The 21,332-nt window shown below is 40.8% G+C and overlaps 1 protein-coding gene and 1 long non-coding RNA gene across 6 annotated transcripts in view; both read left to right on the forward strand.

Moving 5' to 3' along the window:
- Positions 1-21,332, forward strand: part of LOC309659071 — a 128,705-nt gene that overhangs the window by 75,044 nt on the left and 32,329 nt on the right. The window lies entirely within an intron of this gene.
- Positions 1-21,332, forward strand: part of ANKRD34B (ankyrin repeat domain 34B) — a 77,394-nt gene that overhangs the window by 39,308 nt on the left and 16,754 nt on the right. For 4 of the 5 annotated variants that reach the window (XM_082458128.1, XM_082458132.1, XM_082458129.1 and 1 more), the window contains exon 1: positions 2,513-20,631. The gene's annotated coding sequence lies outside the window, so the exon portion shown is untranslated. Of the gene's footprint in view, positions 1-2,512; positions 20,632-21,332 lie in introns of those variants that run through there. The other variant, XM_082458130.1, reaches the window with a different exon arrangement.

Here is a 21,332-nt window from a genome sequence, read left to right on the forward strand (position 1 = left end):
TCAAAAGCTCTTCTTAAGTTCCCACCAGAACATAATGCTACTTTTGATGCTGCATGAGGTCAGTTAAATAAAGTCAGGCAGTGTTCTCCAGGAGTTATCAACCAAACTGAGAAAATTACATAAAAATTATGGTTTTACCTAGGATTCATATAAACATTTTTCCCAGAAACCTCAGTAATTACATATGGCCAAATCACTGCTTTGCCCCAGGTTGCTTCCTCTGATGTGACTTGATGAATAATCCTTCACAGAAAGTGAACAAGGTTAGCCGAAGGCAAACAATGGAGATATGCCTCAAATTCATTTTCTTAAAAGCATACCTTAAAGAAACCTCTAACCATTGAGAGCATATTTTTAAGGAGGTCTGTCACATAGTAAAGCAGTTTCTGGCTTGGGCTACACATTAGAATCACCTGGGGATCTTAACAAAACACTGGTGCTATGGGCCTTCTCTGGTGGTCCAGTGGCTAATGCTCCATGCTCCCAATGCAGGGGGCCTGGGTTCGATCCCTGGTTGGGGAACGAGATCCCACATGCATGCCCCAACATGAGTCCTCATGCCGCAACTAAGAAGTCTGCACGCCGCAACAAAGATCCCTCATGCCACAACTAAGACCCAGCACAGCCAAGACAAGTAGATGATAGATAGATAGATAGATAGATAGATAGATAGATAGATAGATAGATAGACAGATAGATAATAGATAGATAGATAGAAAATCTCAGCAGAGAACTGGAAATTATTATTAAAAAAAAAAAAAAAAAAAACACTGGTGCAAGAATTTCCATCCCCCATCCCAGAAAGTCCAATGTTGGTCTGGTATCAGGATTTTTAAGTTTCTTTTGTGCAACAAAGGTTTAGGAATTATTGTAATAGAAGGACCATATATGTAAACTCTTTACATATTCTTAGATTACATGCAGAAACTAATTTGAATCAACTGTACTAAATGGTGGATACTCATAAACTAGGCCACTCATGCTATACCAAAATGCACAAACCTAGAGGAAGAAAGAAAGGGTCTAAGATGGAGAAAGGATTCAAAATGCTGTCAGATTAGGAATTGCTATAGCAACAGGTGATGTTGATTCTGAAAAGAAAGACCTGGAACCCAAGAGCTGCCGTCACATAATTCAGGGGTACACCAAAGGGCAGAGCTAGAGTCATGGATGACAGCTAAAGGAAGCTATATTTTGGTGCAATATAAGACTTTCTTAAAAAGCAGTGTATCTGTGGAACATTCTTTGACATTCATATTTTCTTTTTGGACCTGTCTCCTAAAGCAAAGGAAATAAAAGCAAAAATAAACAAATGGCACCTAATTAAACATAAAAGCTTTTGCACAGCAAAAGAAACCATCAACAAAATGAAAAAACAACCTACTAAATGGGAGAGAATATTTGCAAATGATGTGATCAATAAGGGGTTACTCTCCAAAATATATAAACAGCTCATACAACTCAATATCAAAAAAACAAACAACCTGATTAAAAAATGAGCAGAAGACCTGAATAGACATTTTTCCAAAAAAGACATACAGATGGCCAACAGGCACATGAAAAGATGCTCAACATCATTAATCATTAGAGAAATGCAAATTAAAACCACAATGAGATATCACCTCTCACTTGTCAGAATGGCTATCATGAAAAAGAACAGAAATAACAAATGTTAGCAAGTATGTGGAGAAAAGGGAACCCTCATACATTGTTGGTAGGGATATAAATTGGTGCAGTCACTGTGGAAAACAGTATGGAGGTTTCTCAAAAAACTAAAAATAGAACTACCATATGACCCAGCAATTCCACTCCTGGGCATATATTCAAAGAAAATGAAAACACTAATTAAAAAAGATACATGCACCCCAATGTTCATAGCAGCATTATTTACAATTGCCAATATATGGAAGCAACCTAAGTGTCCATCTAAGCAACCTAAGGAATGGAGATAAACACACACACACACACACACACACACACACACACACACACAATGGAATACTATTCAGCCATAAAGAAGAATGAATTTTTGCCATTTTTAACAACATGAATTGACTTGGAGGATATTATGCCAAGTGAAAAAAGTCAGACAGAGAAAGACAATTATTGTATGATGTCACTTGTATGTGGAATCTAAAAAATAAAAGAAACCAGTGAATATAACAAAAAAGAAACAGACTCACAGATATAGAGAACAAACTAGTGGTTACCAGTAGGGAGAGGGAAGGGGCGAGGGGCAAGATAGGGGTGGGGATAAAGAGGTACTAACAACTATGTATAAAATGAATAAGCTACAAGGATATAGTGTACAACACAGGGAATATAGCCAATATTTTATAATAACTATAAATGGAATATAACCTTTAAAAATTGTGAATCACTATGTTGTACACCTGAAACCTATATAATATTGTATATCAACTATACCTCAGTTCTTAAAAAAACAATATTACCTGGGAATAGACTGGGTTGCCTTGAAATTGTGAGTAGCTGGTCACTGCAGGAATTCTGACACTAACCTTTGAGCTCTAGGCCAGGTTGTTACAGAGGAAACCCCTGTACCAGGTGCTGTGGTAAGCATATTTGCTATTTTTGTGGCCATCCAATATCCCTTTGTTCTTTTCCTAGTAACAGCCCCCTAGTTTTCTTTGAAGGCCCACTTCTATCTTACTCTCAGTTCTGATAGAGCCAACTCTCTATCTAGCTCTAGGAAAGAACATCGATCCACTCCCAATCAAATGGAAAACTGTGATTGCCCTACACAGTGACTGGTTCGAGAATAAGCAAATAACCTGACTTGAGCCAATCAGAGGTAATGAGATTAAACTCTGGGAATATTCCTTACATTTTTGAAGACTCTCTCCCATTAGATTCAAAATTGTGACAATGTGATATGGAAAATATGAACTTGGAAATAACAAAAAGAAGAGAAAAAAATTTCAAAATGATCTTATTAGTAGCCTTAGAGATTAAATAAGATAATATATCTGTGAAACAAGAGGATGATGCTATAGAAAAAGAATATTCAGATGCCAAAAAAGAGTCCTTGGAAATTAAAAGATATGATGATAGTTCACACACACACACACACACACACACACACACACACACACACACACACACCACAAATGTACTATGGCTATGCTCAAGCATCCTTAGCAGCATCCCCCTTCAACAGACTGCTGGATAAACCACCTTTTATTATACTGCTGAGCTGCCTGGGTTCTGCTGACAACTGTGTGTATGAAGTACTTTCGTTTGATATTTTCAGTAAACCTCAGTTGTTAAAAACAAACTAATAAAAATTTAAAATATGACATTAGTAATGAAAACAATCTCTTATGAAGCTGAAAGATAAATATGAGTAAATCCTACCAAAAGTAGAAAAAGACAAAGGGATGAATAATAGGAGAGAAATTATACATATGATTAATCCAATATTAACATGCTAAAAATAGGAGACGCAGACAAATAGAACAGAGAAGGGGAAACAAATAAATTATCAAAGAAATAATGAAAGAAAAATTCCTAGAATTGAAGGATGGGAGTGTTCATAGTAAAAGGTCCTACCACTGAAAGCACAGCAAAAATAAATTTTAAAGACCCACAGTAAGGCACATCATCATCTCTGATGATAAGTTATCATCATAGGATTTGGAAGAAAGTAAAAATCAAAGTGTAGCAGTAAAGAAGGGTCTTGCCCAGACTCTGAAATGCAAATCCAAACAATGTCCTGCTTTCATAATACATATTTCTGTTCAACAAAGCTAAAAAAAAATTTAAACATTTTAAAAGCTTGCTATTTTGAGGCATTCTATAGTGACCTCTTTCATAAATATGGAAATCAAGATTCCCTGATCTAAACGAGACTATAAAACAAATTAGGTGATTCAAGAAAGGTTATCAGGAAAATAGCCTTGATGATGAAGGACTGCTGACTGTATATAATCCCAGGAAACTACATGTGACTAGCAAATCTCTCAAGATGACTATTTAATGCTCCAAAATTCTCTCAATAAAGGACTGAATACAAAATTTTATGAATGCTACAACTGTGTAAAAGATATATCTGTATCATGGCCAAGCACAAAAATCTATAAAATTAAAATAACAAGTTTAGTATGTTTTCTCTATTGATGATGTTTTTATTCATCAAATTGTTCTTAATATTGTTATATTGGTTTGGCAACAAAAAATTAAATTCCTTTTCTTTGTCCTTTAAAACAATTGCTCCCAAGTACAAAATCATAACTTCAATTCATTTCGATTACTCCCATGACATGTTCCAAGATAATTTTATGAAGACCTAAGTGTTCCATTTAGTATTAGGAAAAGCAAAATGTTAAGGAATGTTTAAGCTCTGTAAAGTTGAACAGAATAGCATTTGAATGGCAGGATACAATTACAGATCACTAAGGATACAGTACAAAACGTACCCAATCCCACCTCTTCATACTTTGCTAAGAACAGAGTGCTTCAGTGGTATATGAGATTAATAAAATATCAAAAGAAATAATAGTTCTGGAAGAACCAAATCTTCCTGGTTAGAATTATCAGAGCTGTAAGAATTACTACAAAAATTTAATAAAATCTATATCAACTATAAAGTACTAGACCCTGTACTACTTGTGTGTCATTGAATTGAAGTCTGCCTTTTATTTTCATTTTACTGTTTCCAACAATGTGTGTCCAAATACTCCATCTAAACTTAGAAGATGTCAATGGGGAAATATCATATCCTATATATTTATTTGTCTTAGTTCAAGTTCCCCCTCGACAAGGTCTGGAAACAGGTGGAATGCGATCCTAGGAAGAAGAAGTGAGAGAATAAAGCAAGAAAGGACAGAAAGTATTTAAAGGGCACATTCCTAAGGTCACTATTAGGTAATGGAGACCTGGCTGAAATTAGAGGTGATCCAAGGGGATGTGACATGAGGCACCAAAAGCATCTGCTATACTCATAACTAAAATCTTGCCCAACACTCAAAAGACTCTCAGTAAAAGCTTTCCAAGTCATTTAATCTATTCCAGGACCCCCCAAAGCTTCCTGCTCCCAACAGTGATATCATCAAAGATTATCTGAGGGGCTTCCCTGGTGGCGAAGTGGTTAAGAATCTGCCTGCCAATGCAGGGGTCACAGGTTCGAGCCCTGGTCCGGGAAGATCCCACATGACGCAGAGCAACTAAGCCCATGCGCCACAACTACTTAGCCTGTTTTCTAGAGTCCGTGCTCTAGAGCCCGCGAGCCACAACTACTGAAGCCCGTGGGCCTAGAGCCCATGCTCAGCAGCAAGAGAATCTACCGCAGTGAGAAGCCTGCACACCGGAAGGAAGAGCAGCCCCCACTTGATGCAACTAGAGAAAGCCCGTGTGCAGCAATGAAGACCCAACACAGCCAAAAATAAATAAATAAAATAAATAAATTTATATTAAAAAAAAGATAATCTGAGAAGTTGTACATTGCCTTTTATAATTACATTCCAGGACCTAATTTAATTTTGTCAGTTCCATGTGTTTTTGAAGGAAATAGCAGAAACATTCTCATGTTAGCTTAAGCTAAGAGGGTAGTTATTATGTGGGGATATCTCAGGAATTCCAACATGACTTTTAGGCTGAGTCTGGATTGGGAAATCTGAAAGCAGCTCTCTTCCCTGCATGCTGGTTTCTTCTCTCTGCAGAGTTTAAAATGAACCATCATGCTGAATGGAGTTGTTGATCAGTCATCCAGTGCTCATTGCCTGTACTGAGGTGGCACCAGCAGTGATTCAGAGATCTAAGATATGACTCTGGACCTTAAAGAGCTTAGAATTTTGCTAAGAAGGTAAGGCACGTAAAGAATAATCTACATACAAATTAAAGACCAAATGACTATTACCATGTAAGTATCATAGGAATTCTAAAAAGGAATATGCCATGGTGGTTGGGATGGTTGGCCAAGGCTCCATGCAGGAGGTGAGCTAGGTTTCCAAAGAGATGTAAGATTTAGAAAAGTAGAGAGGAAAAGAGGGGACAGAAAGGACAAAATGAGCAAACAAAGGATCAGAGGAAGGAATGTGTCCGGTCCATTTCCAAGAAATGATTTGACCAGTGGCGATGGTGACTCCATCCATACTCATTAACTAACTCCTCACTGAATGCTGCTCATGATGGTAAACCAGAACCAATTAGTATGTTGGAAACATCTTCCTGTTCTTTTCAAACTACAATTCAGTCATCGCCTTACCTTGCATAAGATCCTGAAAACTGTCTGCAGAGAATATCCTGGGTGAACTCTCTTACCTAAGCATAATCAGTTTTAACTGGAATCAAGGAACACTTAAAATTCAGCCACCAGAAAATCACAGAAAAGGTGGTTTTCTTTTCCAAGAAACATTGACAGGTTCTGTGTATTTTTCCACAGAACTTAGAGACATGGACTATATTACATTAGTACGAAGGCCTCATAATCCATTTTAACATTTCATGCTTAAAATGATTTCCTTGAATTAGAAACAAAACTGAAAGCAACATTAATTGTTAATATTCTAATTATTAAACTCCCCATTGCTTAAGAAATAGCACATCCTTGACTTAAATCCATGAACTATCAAAGTATCATATTCCTCAATGATTATTATCACCTAAACATTATTTTAATACAGAATATAACAGCTATTTTCATCACACTGCGATGTAAAAACACTCACCAAATATTTTCAAAGTTAAAAAATATTTTAAAATATTGTATCTTAATCAGGTGATCATTTCTTAGTTTTCTTTCTTCCTTCTACATATTTGTTAAGTAGGAGGTAAAACGTCAGCAGGAACAGTCCTTCTTTGAACAATCCTTTTTCCTGGAGTAACATATTGCTGGACTTTCTCCACTAAAGTTTGTCCTAGTTTTGCCAGGATTCTCTAGTCTTCTCTGTACTAGGATACCACCATCCCCTACATAGTCACCAGCTTGGTTTGGAAAGAGGTTTTTTTTTTCCACTGCAGGTCGTTTGCTCATCCAGCAATGTAACTTTAAAAAAATAGTAAGAAGATCTATATTGGGCATAAACCAAATGATAGACAAAAAGAAACTCTAAATGGCAAGAGCATGCAGAAGAGATGAGCTATCCTGAAGCACATCAGTGATTTCGACACATCCCATCTGTCAATAACGTAACATTAAAGCATGCTGGAGTTTGGTCCTGTGCCAGCATCCTGCGCCAGCTTCCCAGGCTTCCTCCCTGCACAGCCTGTGAGCGACAGCCCTTCCCTCGCACCTGACTGGGCCTTTGGGGTGAGGAGGTGCTGCACGAAAGGAAATCTGAGGCACACAGAAGTTAACTGCCTGGTCCAAGATCACAGAACTAAGCTGTGAGACTTGAGTTGGATTCCTTCATGCATCACATCTTCCCCATCACTTAAGAAGCCATTGAGATACTTGCATATTTAGCTGTCTCCTACCTGCTGTGTGGCTGAAAGGGTCTCGGTGCTCTGGGCTGGTGTCAGGCCTGAGCCTCTGAGGTGGGAGAGCCGAGTTCAGGACATTGGACAACCAGAGACCGCCTGACCCCACGTAATATCAATCGGTGAAAGCTTTCCCAGAGATGTCCATCTCAATGCTAAGACCCAGCTCCATGCAACGACGAGCAAACTCCAATGCTGGACGCCTCATGCCAATCAACTAGCAAGATAGGAACACAACGCCACCCATTAACAGAGAGGCTCCCTAAAATCATAGTAGGTTCACAGACACCCCAAAACACACCACTGGACGCAGGCTTGCCCACCAGAAAGAGAAGATCCAGCCCCACCCACCAGAACACAGGCACCAGTCCCCTCCACCAGGAAGCCTACACAACCCACTGAACCAACCTTACCCACTGGGGGCAGACACCAAAAACACTGGGAACTACAAACCTGCAGCCTGTGAAAAGGAGACCCCAAACACAGTAAGTTAAACAAAATGAGAAGACAAGGAAATACACAGCAGATGAAGGAGCAAGGTAAAAACCCACCAAACCAAACAAATGAAGAGTAAATAGGCAGTCTACCTGAAAAAGAATTCAGAGTAATGATAGTAAAGATGATCCAAAATCTTGGAAATAGAATGGAGAAAATACAAGAAACGTTTAACAAGGACCTAGAAGAAGTAAAGAGCAAACAAACAATGATGAACAACACAATAAATGAAATTAAAAATTCTCTAGAAGGAATCGATAGCAGAATAACTGAGGCAGCAGAATGGATAAGTGACCTGGAAGATAAAACAATGGAAATAACTACTGCAGAGCAGAATAAAGAAAAAAATGAAAAGAAATGAGGACAGTCTCAGAGACCACTGGGACAACATTAAACACACCAACATTCAAATTGTAGGGGTCCCAGAAGAAGAAGAGAAAAAGAAAGGGTCTGAGAAAATATTTGAAGAGATTATAGTCGAAAACTTCCCTAACATAGGAAAGAAATAGTCAGTCAAGTCCAGGAAGCACAGAGAGTCCCATACAGGATAAATCCAAGGAGAAACACACCAAGTCACATATTAATCAAACTATCAAAAATTAAATACAAAGAAAGAATATTAAAAGCAGCAAGGGAAAAGCAACAAGTAACATACAAGGGAATCCCCATAAAGTTAACAGCTAATCTTTCAGCAGAAACTGCAAGCCAGAAGAGAGTGGCAGGACATATTTAAAGTGACGAAAAGGAAAAACCTACAACCAAGATTACTCTACCCAGCAAGGATCTCATTCAGATTTGACAGAAAAATTAAAATCTTTACAGACAAGCAAAAGTTAAGAGAATTCAGTACCACCAAACCAGCTTTACAACAAATGCTAAAGGAACTTCTCTAGGCAGGAAACACAAGAGAAGGAGAAGACCTACAATAACAAACCCAAAACAATTAAGAAAATAGTAATAGGAAAATACATATCAATAATTACCTTACATGTAAATGGATTAAATGCTCCAACCAAAAGACATAGACTGGCTGAACGGATACAAAAACAAGACCCGTACATATGCTGTCTACAAAAGACCCACTTCAGACGTAGGGACACAAACAGACTGAAAGTGAGGGGATGGAAAAAGATATTCCATGCAAATGACAATCAAAAAAAAAGCTGGAGTAGCAATTCTCATATCAGACAAAACAGACTTTAAAATAAAGACTATTACAAGGAAAAAGAAGGACACTACATAATGATCAAGGGATCAATCCAAGAAGAAGATATAACAATTGTAAATATTTATGCACCCAACATAGGAACACCTCAATACATAAGGCAAATGTTAACAGCCGTAAAAGGGGAAATTAACAGTAACACAATCATAGTAGGGGACTTTAACACCCCACTTTCACCAATGCTCAGATCATCCAAAATGAAGATAAATAAGGAAACACAAGCTTTAAATGACACATTAAACAAGATGGACTTAACTGATATTTATAGGACATTTCATCCAAAAACAACAGAATATACTTTCTTCCCAAGTGCTCATGGAACATTCTCCAGGATAGATCATATCTTGGGTCACAAATCAAGCCTTGGTAAATTTAAGAAAATTGAAATCATATCAAGTATCTTTTCTGACCACAAAACTATGAGACTAGGTATCAATTACAGGAAGAAAACTGTAAAAAATACAAACACATGGAGGCTAAACAATATGCTACTAAATAACCAAGAGATCACTGAAGAAATCAAAGAGGAAATCAAAAAATACCTAGAAACAAATGACAGTCAATACACGATGACCCAAAACTTATGGGATGCAGCAAAAGCAGTCCTAAGAGGGAAGTTTATAGCAATACAATCCCACCTCAAGAAACAAGAAAAATCTCAAATAAAAAACCTAACCTTACGCCTAAAGCAATTAGATAAAGGAGAACAAAAACAACCCCAAAGTTAGCAGAAGGAGAGAAATCATAAAGATCAGATCAGAAATAAATGAAAAAGAAATGAAGGAAATGATAGCAAAGATCAATAAAACTAAAAGCTAGATCTTTGAGAAGATAAACAAAATTGATAAACCATTAGCCAGACTCACCAAGAAAAAAAGGAGGAAGACTCAAATCAACAGAATTAGAAATGAAAAAGGAAAAGTAACAACTGACACTGCAGATATACAAAGGATCATAAGAGATTACTACAAGCAACAATATGCCAATAAAATGGACAACAGGGAAGAAATGGAGAAATTCTTAGAAAAGCACAACCTTCCAAGACTGAACCTGGAAGAAATAGAAAGTATAAACAGACCAATCACAAGCACTGAAATTGAAACTGTGATTTAAAATCTTCCAACAAACAAAAGCCCAGGACCAGATGGCTTCACTGGTGAATTCTATCAAACATTTAGAGAAGTGCTAACACCTATCCTTCTCAAACTCTTCCAAAACATAGCAAAGGGAGGAACACTCCCAAACTCATTCTATGAGGCCACCATCACTCTGATACCAAAACCAGACAAAGATGTCACAAAAAAAGAAAACTACAGGCCAGTACCACTGATAAACATAGATGCAAAAATCCTCAACAAAATACTTGCAAACAGAATCCAATAGCACATTAAAAGGATCATACACCCTGATCAAGTGGAGTTTATCCAAGGAATGCAAGTATTCTTCAATATACACAAATCAATCAATGTGATAAACCATATTAACAAATTGAAGGATAAAAATCATATGATGATCTCAATAGATGCAGAAAAACTTTTGACAAAATTCAACACCCATTTTTGATAAAAACTCTCCAGAAATTGGGCATAGAGGGAGTCTACCTCAACATAACAAAGGCTATATATGACAAACCCACAGCCAACATCATTCTCAATGGTGAAAAACTGAAACCATTTCCTCTAAGATCAGGAACAAGACAAGGCTGCCCACTCTCACCGCTATTATTCAACATAGTTTGGAATTTTTAGCCATAGCAATCAGAGAAGAAAAAGAAATAAACGGAATTCAAATCAGAAAAGAAGAAGTAAAACTGTCACTGTTTTCAGATGACATGATACTATACATAGAGAATCCTAAAGATGCTACCAGAAAACTACTAGAGCTAATCAATGAATTTGGTAAAGTAGCAGGATACAAAATTAATGCACAGAAATCTCTTGCATTCCTATACACTAACGACAAAAAATCTGAAAGAGAAATTAAGGAAACACTCCCATTTACCATCGCAACAAAAAGAATAAAATACCTGGGAATAAACCCACCTCAGGAGACAAAAGACCTGAATCAGAAAAAACTATAAGACACTGATGAAAGAAATTAAAGACTATACAAACAGATGGAGAGATATACCATGTTCTTGCACTGGAAGAATCAACATTGTGAAAACGACTCTACTACCCAAAGCAATCTACAGATTCAGTGCAATCCCTATCAAACTACCAATGGCATTTTTCACAGAACTAGAAAAATTTTTTTTACAATTTGTATGTAAACACAAAAGACCCCGAATAGCCAAAGCAATCTTGAGAAAGAAAAATGGAACTGGAGGAATCAGGCTCCCTGACTTCAGACTATACTACAAAGCTACAGTAATCAAGACAGTATGGTACTGGCTCAAAAACAGAAATATAGATCAATGGAACAGGATAGAAAGCCCAGAGATAAACCCACGCACATATGGTCACCTTATCTTTGATAAAGGAGGCAAGAATATACAATGGAGAAAAGACAGCCTCTTCAATAAGTGGTGCTGGGAAAACTGGACAGCTACATGTAAAAGAATGAAATTAGAACACTCCTTAACACCATACACAAAAATAAACTCAAACTGGATTAAAGACCTAAATGTAAGGTCAGACACTATAAAACTCTTAGAGGAAAACATAGGCAGAACACTCTATAACATAAATCACAGCAAGATCCTTCTTGACCCACCTCCTAGAGAAATGGAAATAAAAGCAAAAATAAACAAATGGGACCTAATGAAACTTAAAAGCTTTTGCACGGCAAAGGAAACCATAAACAAAACAAAAAGACAACTCTCAGAATCGGAGAAAATATTTGCAAATGAAGCAACTGACAAAGGATTAATCTCCAAAATATACAAGCAGCCTATGCAGCTCAATATCAAAAAAACAAACAACCCAATCCAAAAATGGGCAGAAGACCTAAATAGACATTTCTCCAAAGAAGAGATACAGATTGCCAACAGACACATGAAAGAATGCTCAACATCATTAATCATTAGAGAAATGCAAATCAAAACTACAATGAGATATCATCTCACACTGGTCAGAATGGCCATCATCAAAAAATCTAGAAACAATAAATGCTGGAGAGGGTGTGGAGGAGAGGGAACCCTCTTGCACTGTTGGTGGGAATGTAAATTGATACAGCCACTATGGAGAACAGTATGGAGGTTCCTTAAAAAACTACAAATAGAACTACCATACGACCCAGCAATCCCACTACTGGGCATATACCCTGAGAAAACCATAGTTCAAGAAGTCATGTACCAAAATGTTCATTGCAGCTCTATTTACAATAGCCAGGACATGGAAGCAACCTAAATGTCCATCGACAGATGAATGGATAAAGAAGATTTGGCACATATATACAATGGAATATTACTCAGCCATAAAAAGAAATGAAATGGAGGTATTTGTAATGAGGTGGATGGAGTTAGAGTCTGTCATACAGAGTGAAGTAAGTCAGAAAGAGAAAAACAAATACAGTATGCTAACACATATATACGGAATCTAAGGGAAAAAAAAAAAAGGCCATGAAGAACCTAGTGGCAAGACGGGAATAAAGACACAGACCTACTAGAGAATGGACTTGAGGATATGGGGAGGGGGTGGGGTGAGATGTGACAGGGTGAGAGAGTGTCATGGACATATATACACTACCAAATGTAAAATAGATAGCTAATGGGAAGCAGCCGCATAGCACAGGGAGATCAGCTTGGTGCTTTGTGACCACCTAGAGGGGTGGGATGGGGAGGGTGGGAGGGAGGGAGATGCAAGAGGGAAGAGATATGGGAACATATTGTATATGTATAACTGATTAACTTTGTTATAAAGCAGAAGCTAACACACCATTGTAAGGCAATTATACTTCAATAAAGATGTTTAAAAAAAAAAACAAAACAACCCAATCCAAAAATGGGCAGAAGACCTAAATAGACATTTCTCCAAAGAAGATATACAGATTGCCAACAAACACATGAAAGGATGCTCAACATCACTAATCATTAGAGAAATGCAAATCAAAACTACAGTGAGGTATCACCTCACACCGGTCAGAATGGCCATCATCAAAAAATCTACAAACAATAAATGCTGGAGAGGGTGTGGAGAAAAGGGAACCCTCTTGCACTGTTGGTGGGAATGTAAATTGATACAGCCACTGTGGAGAACAGTACAGAGGTTTCTTAAAAATCTAAAAATAGAACTACCATATGAGCCAGCAACCTCACTGCTGGGCATATACCCTGAGAAAACCATAATTCAAAAAGAGACATGTACCACAATGCTCATTGCAGCACTATTTACAATAGCCAGGACATGGAAGCAACCTAAATGTCCATCGACAGATGAATGGATAAAGAAGATGTGGCACATATATACAATGGAATATTACTCAGCCAAAAAATGAAATGAAATTGAACTATTTGTAGTTAGGTGGATGGACCTAGAGTCTGTCATACAGAGTGAGGTAAGTCAGAAAGGGAAAAACAAATACCATATGCTAACACATATATATGAAATCTGAAAAAAAAAAAAAAGGTTCTGATGAACCTAGGGACAGGACAGGAATAAAGATGCAGACGTAGAGAATGGACTTGAGGACATGGGGAGGGGTAAGCGTAAGCTGGGACGAAGTGAGAGAGTAGCATTGACATATATACACTACCAAATGTAAAACAGATAGCTAGTGGGAAGCAGCTGCATAGCACAGGGAGATCAGCTTGGTGCTTTGTGACCACCTAGAGGGGTGGGATAGGGAGGGTGGGAGGGAGGTTCAAGAGGGAGGAGATATGGGGATATATGTGTACATATAGCTGATTCACTTTGTTATACAGCAGAAACTAACACACCATTGTAAAGCAATTATACTCCAATAAAGATGTTAAAAAAAAAACCAAAATACTATTCTTGGAAGTCTATCAATTAGAAAGAAATACAATTTCCTGAACTGGCTTTCTCTCCTAATTACCTTTGTAATTGCCCTTTCCTATTATTTTGTACCCTTGTAATACAATACCCTCTTAACTGGTGTGTCTAACTTTTGTGTCTCCCTTCCCTAGTCTTTATTCCACATAGCAAATAAAAAATTATGTTTGTGAAGCACAAAAAAAAAAAGCATGCTGCATGGTAGTAATGCCTGAGAAAGCAGTTTTATTTTAATTACCAATTTTCAAGCCTGAATGAGACAAATTCTGTCCTTTGAAGTGATCTATTATTTATTTATTTTTTGGCAGGGGGAGCATATAACTAATATCTGCCCAACATGTAAAGCAAATACCTTAAACTGAAGGAATAATTCTCCCTAATGGCCAGATAGTGTCACCGACTGGTGACATGTCCAATTGCAATGAAATTCTACTAGGCATTTCAACATCATGACCAAAAGAAGAAGGGACCAAAGTTCCAGAAGTGCAGCTGGATTCATGAGAGTTTTAGAAAGGTGACAAGTTCCCACAGGGTTGAAAAAAAAAGTGTTTAAACACTTAGGCTCCTTATCCACACATGTTTGGGACAAGAGGAAAAATTCAGGTATTACCCTGGCTCTGAGCCTACCCTGTTTTAGCCAACCCTGCATTCCAGCAGCAACTCAACACCTACTCAACTTTTCTGTGTGGCAATTCTCTGACCTCGTGACCTGATTCTGTGACTGCCCTGGCCTCGTAACCAAACACACACTTTTAGATCTCAGTTCTGCAAACTGGATACCTGTCTTTGCCTCTCCCTTCCCCACCCACCCCATCTTTTCTCCAGGAGTGGTATCTGATTATAACCCCTGCTCTTTCACAAAGTGGCTATACAATTTGGGTAAATCATTTAGCCAGCCTGACTCTCAATTTTCTTATTTGCAAAATGACGGGTTTGGATGAGATGGTTTCAAAGATCCTTTTGAATTCTAAAATACCACTGCCTTTCTGTCAGGCTCTTGGAGACTGTGGCTTGTCCCTGATTAGTCGTTTGTGTGTTAAAAGGGTGAGTAGCAATTAAGTGCACTGAACAAACGTTAGAATGCAACATCTTTTGTAAAATACATGCTTTCCTGTCAGTTGGACCCTAAAAGTAACTGTAGTTTTTTAAATTAATTCTTCCTGATCTAGAATTGGACCAGGTACAGAATAATACCCTGTATCTTACTCTCACATAGAGTGTATATCAGCCAGTGTTTCTCCAAATAATAAAACTAACACAGGCTAACTTATACAGAAAAGAAATTTATTTGAAAGATACCTGATATTTCAAAGAATTTCAGGAAGACTGGAGAATCAGCCTTGGAAACAGGAACTCAGGGGTGTATGGCACAGTCAAGATTCCACCAGAGGTTCAGTAAGTGTAGGGTTCTGCCTCTGGCATCTCTGCCCTGGATCCTTGTCACCATCCGCCGAAGTCTCAAGTCCATCCAGCCACTCTGAGTGATCCCTAGCTGTCTCTAGCCTTGTTATCACTCCCTAAAGACTCAGAGTCTCAGTAAAGAGCCTCTGATTGGCTGAACCTTGCTCAAATGTCCATACACAGGTCTAAGGAGTCCAAAGGGGAATTATCTGCTCCGGTCCATGTTCCAGAGTGGGAAGTCAGATCCCGGCTTCCACTCATCTTGGATTTGCCAAAATAGAAAAGGTGTTTGGATGCTGGACAATGCAAAATGACACATAGTTTTCTCACTTATGATTATAAACTTAACACATAAACTTAACCTCTTGATTAAGAGGTTAATCATGTTATCAAGAGGTTTACATCTGATTATTCCAGCATTACTTCATCTCTTCGTTGATATACATGAATCAGTAGTTGGTCCAGTAAATGAAAACATATTCATCAGTATGCTGACTAATTTATTGAGCTGGCTTTTCATATTTACATGGCTCATATTTAGATGTCATGTCATCTGCATGACAAAATGAGTATTTGGAATGAATAATGAATCATCGGAAGAAAAAACACATCTTCCTTCTGAACATAGGTTGTCACTGAGTTTTAAAGTAAAAATAATACTATTTGGTATTTCGTTCTGGTCTAAAGTTCTTCACAGAGCTGATGTTAGTTTCCTTAAGTCGTTGCACTGTCCTGGTTTTATAGATCAGTTGGGATTTCTGAGGTATCTGGAGTTTAGGTGACAGATGTCAGAAGAGACACTAGAGCTAAGTTTCTCAGCCTCTTTCTAGAACAAATCCTCTAAGCCTAAGAAACAGTTCTTCCACCCTGAGAACAAGAAGGCAGGAAGGTTCCCACTGGATTGCTGCCGTTAAGTGGGACCCCTCCCAAGGCCAATGTAATAGAAGAGAGTTTTGTCAACAAGCTCAAGGACTGAGACAGTCTTCCAGAATATGCAGTAAGCTCAGAGAACTTGTCTGAGGAACTGCAGGGGTATCAGTGAGTAAGAGGCCTTTGGTTTTTGTTATGTTTTTAAGATATTCAGGGGACAACCAAAGAAAACCTCCCTAAAGAGAAGCAGCTAGCAACCCAGAGTCCTTTATCCTGGCACACAAAGTGCCTCCCTGCACTGGTCCACCCTTTGTTCTGGTACAAAGAATATATTCATCATGAAATAGATATGGATGCATGTAACAGAGACCCTCCAATGACAATGGCTTAAATAGACTAGAAGTTTGTTTCTCTCCATGTAAAAGCCCCTCTACTCTTCACTGATATGATACCTACTTGTCCTTCAGGTCTCACTGGAAATGTTACCTCATTTGAGAAGCCTTCCCTGATGCCACCTAGACAAGTTAAAGTATTCTTTTTTTTTTAATAAATTTATTTACTTATTCATTTATTTATGTTTGGCTGTATTGGGTCTTCGTTGCTGCGCACGGGCTTTCTTTAGTTGGGGTGAGCCGGGGCTGCTCTTTGTTGCGGTGCGTGGGCTTCAGTAGTTGTGGCACGTGGGCTCAGTAGTTGTGGTGCGCGGGTTCTAGAGCACAGGCTCATTAGTTGTGGCGCACGGGCTTCATTGCTCCGTGGTATGTGGGATCCTCCTGGACCAGGGCTCGAACCCGTGTCCCCTGCATTGGCAGGTGGATTCTTAACCACTGTGGCACCAGGGAAGCCCCTCCTCTCTGTCTTGAGATCAGAATTAAATAGATAGTAAATGAATTCTAGTATAACCACAATTTTTAAGAGAGCTGGAGGGGTTCCACCAGTAAACCAAAGTGTTCAGCTTATTTCTGGAAGGCAAAAAGTAGATGGAGGGATTTCAGATCAAGATGCTTATCAAACACAGGCATCAACTTTTACTTGTTCCTAAAACCCCACCAAAACATATTGTTAATGGTATAAAACCATGAGGACAGCATGTTTCATATTCCAGATCATCCCGCTTTATCACCCACAAAGTAGGATGTGTTGAATTGGGTTTGCACACCTTGGGTCAGTTCTGCCTCTCAGCTCCCATCACCTTGCGTCTCAGTGAATCTCACACAGTAGGGAGGTGGAGCAGCGCCAAGGACGACAGGAAGAGCTGCAAGTTTCATTCTGTTCTTGGTTCCATTCCTGAGGCTCCTCGAGTAAATTAGAGGGCCGCTTGGAGCCCTGCTGCTCTCATAGGTAAAGTGGAGATAATAACATCTGTCCTGTTTCTTTCAAGGTGTGTTTGCTGGACTAAAATTAGGCCAGAAGTAGGTAGAAACTATATGTCCTCATCCTCAAGCCCTGACTGTTAAAGTCATCTCCCTTCAACATTCAAGTTACGGTGAAGGCAGGGCACGCCTGCCTAGATTAACAAGCTCTTCCATCCCACCTCATCCTCACCTCACCTCACCTATGTGGGAAGTCAGTCCCCACAGTTCCACCATCAGCCCCGAAACAGGTCAGTCCCCAGGGCCTGGAGGATGGACAGGGACATGACATGGGCTGGGGGTACCGCCCACTGAGAGGACCTTGCCCACAGTGCAAAATCTGATCTGTTCTCCATTGTTTTCTTGTTGTTCCCAACTCCCACAAAGGACAGTCTGCCTTCCCTAACTTTTCACTCAGCAAGGTACCCAGGCCCAAATTGACCTGCACTCTCATTCCCTATATGAAAGCCTCTTGCCTCAGATGTGTTGGTGGCACCAAGATTGTGATGTTCCAGCATCAGCCTCCCTCTCCTGCCTATGAGCCCTGTCACAGCGCCCAAGTCAACAGCACTAATCCTCCAGGTGAACTGTATCCCAGGGCTTCATTGTCCTTTTTTCCCCCAGTCCAGCCTCTCTCCATCCATCCAACATGTTCCAATACCCCGATGACAGGTGTAGTAGGCTGAATAATGCCCTCCCCAAAGAGGTTCACATCCTAATCCCTGGAATCTATGGATATGTTACAAAAGGAACTTTGCAAGATGTGATTAAACTAAGGATCTTGACATAGGAGATTATTCTGGACTATCCGAGTGGGCCCAGTATAATCACAAAGGTCCTTATGAGAGTGAAGCAAGAGGATAGAAGGAAGCAGAGGGAGACAAAGACATGTGATAACAGAAGCAGAGTTGAGAGAGAGAGACCCTGAGATATGAAGGGAATAAGGGGCTACCAGCCAAGGAATGGAGGCAGCCTCTAGAAACTGCAAAAGGCAAGGAAATGGATTATCCTTTAGAACCTCCAGAAGTAACTCAGCCCTGCCAACACCTTTAGTCATGGAAAACCCAGTTTAGATATGACCTCCAGAACTGTAAGAGAATAAACTTGTGTTGTTTTAAGCTAAGCTTGTGGTAATTTGTTACAAGCAGCAATAAGAAACTAATAAAATAGGAGTGAAAATTAGATCACTTACTTTGAAAAACTGTTTGGCAATATCTGCAGAAGCTGAACATATGCCTGCTTCATGACTCACAATTCCACTCCTAGGTACGTACCCAACAGAAATGTGTGTATATGTTCACCAAAGACATCTGCTATAATGTTCCTAGCAGCATTATTTGTAATGTCCCAAACCTGAGAATTACCCCAGTGCGTATCAGTAATAAAATGAGTAAATCCTGGTACATTCACACAGCGGAATACTATACAGCAAAAAGAATGAACAAGCTAAATCCATAGACAGTACGCACCTCTTCAACATAATGTTGAGTGAAAGAAGCCAGAAACAGAGTATATTCTGTATGATTCAATTGCTATAAAGTGCAAATACAAGCCAAAGTAATCTAGGCTGGTTGAAGCCACTACTCTGCCCCCTGGAAGGAAGAAATATGAGACAGTCTTCTGGAGAGCTGGTAATATTCTGTCTCTTGATCTTAACGATGCTTTAGTTTGAGCAAAATCATTGAAATTGTGAAATGTGCACCTATTAAACATCTACTATACATTATTAAAAACTTTTTTAATGGGGGAAAGGAGACCGGTGCCTTCATGCAAATTTGCCCAATCCCCTCCTGTGAATCCCCGACCTTCCCAAACAAACGGTTGTGGGCAATGGTCAACCCAGATCTAAGATTCCAGCTCTGTAGAGACCAACTCTGGGTTAAAATGACCTGTGAACTTGCTTAACATATACTTACTAAAGGGCCAAATTTAGCGGATTATTTTCCTAAATAAAGGAAGCCTGCTCAGAGATAAGTGTACTTTCCCCCTTTGAGAAGTCAAAACTACAAATTATTTTAAATTGACATCATCTGAACAACAACAGCAAAAGGTCATAGTCTTTTCTCCACCAGATGATCCCTTATAAATGAGTTAAAATCATTGCTGCTTCTTAATTTCATCTCTCTTTAATTCCACAGTGGAGTTTAATACATAAAATATACGTTGTGGAATTTTAATATGTATTAATATTTTAATAATAGTATAATGAAGTTATAAACTCATCAAAACAAAAGAAGAACGGTTGCTCTCACGAATGCCTCAACCTGAAGTGAGGCTCTGGCTTTACCAAAAGAGGGTACAGGGACGGGAAGGGGGAAGAGAGACCCGTGGGGGACAGACACACGGACCAGCCGGGTGGAGATGAACTGCGGGGGAGGGATGCAAATGTGGACGGGCTGGGGGACCAAGGGCCGTTATAGAGGGGTGGCCGACGCCCTGCTGTAGGAAAGACGCTGCCGCCCTTGCTCTGGGCCAAGTCGCTCAGGCCAAAGCGCGGTGGCCGGGTTGGGGTGTGGGAATGGGGGGAGGGCGGATACTCGTGGGGACAGAAGGCGGGGCTTCAGTGGCCACACTTTGGCCCCCGGGGCCGCCTCCCACACCTGCAGCACAGCCGCGAACCGGCGCGTCACTCCCAACGGAAACGCCGTGCAGCCCGGGCGTCTGGCGAGGTGCGCGCCTCCTGGCCCCCGCTACGACGCTTCGCCGCTCGGGGTCAGACGCCCGCATCTCTCCGCCGGATGGGGGCGGGGACACGGCGGCACCTACCGGGATCTGCGACTCGAGCCGCCGAAGACCACATCCCAGCCCGGACGGCGCCCCGGGGCCACAGGCACGGAGGGTCCAAGCGGAACCGGGGAGGCGGGAGGCGCCCCGCCGACTCGACAGCGCGTCCCAGGTCAGTGTGAGGCCCTGGCTGTACGAGCTGCACTTCGGGAAACTTTGGTTTGCGTGTTGGCTGCCGGGAGGAGGGCGAGGAGAGCGCAGCCAGGGCCCAGCGGCCTCCGTGCGTCCCGCCCGGTCCGCTCAGGCCCTGGGAGCCGGCACCTCCCGCGCACCCTGACTCTGCAGAGACCTGGCGCCCACTGAAGGCCTTCGGGGTGCAGGGCCCTGTCCAAAGACTCTGCCCCACCATTCCGGGCCGCTCCACGGAGCCCATTCTCGCGCCTCCCGCAGTCCCCGCCCGTTCTTGGCTCGGGCTTTGCGGCGGCGCGGGCTTGGACCCCACCGGCATGCGGGTTTCGCCTCCTTCTCGGCCTTGCAGCGCTGGGGACGTGATGAGGGTAGCCGGCGGCCGCGGGATGTCTGAGAGGATCCGGGGCAGGGGCCTCGCGGGCGCGGGTCGGCGCCGCAGCGGGAGCGGCGCGCGCTCGGCCGGAAGAGCGCGCGGGTCGGAGGGGCGGACTTGGACGTGTCTCCGCAGGTGTCTCCGGCCGCCTGGCGGCGGGAGGTGCAGGCTGGGCGCCGGAGGCGGGCCAGAGGGGGCTGCGGAGCCGTTTGCAGCCACTGTCTCCACAAATGCGAGCCACACAGGTGCGGGCAGCTGGGTCCCCGGAGCTGTTGGGGGCGCACAGCTTTGGCACCAGGACCCCAGTCCCC

This window comes from Balaenoptera physalus (genome assembly GCF_965194825.1).
Source record: "Balaenoptera physalus genome assembly, chromosome: 3".
Classification (NCBI taxonomy): domain Eukaryota; kingdom Metazoa; phylum Chordata; class Mammalia; order Artiodactyla; family Balaenopteridae; genus Balaenoptera; species Balaenoptera physalus.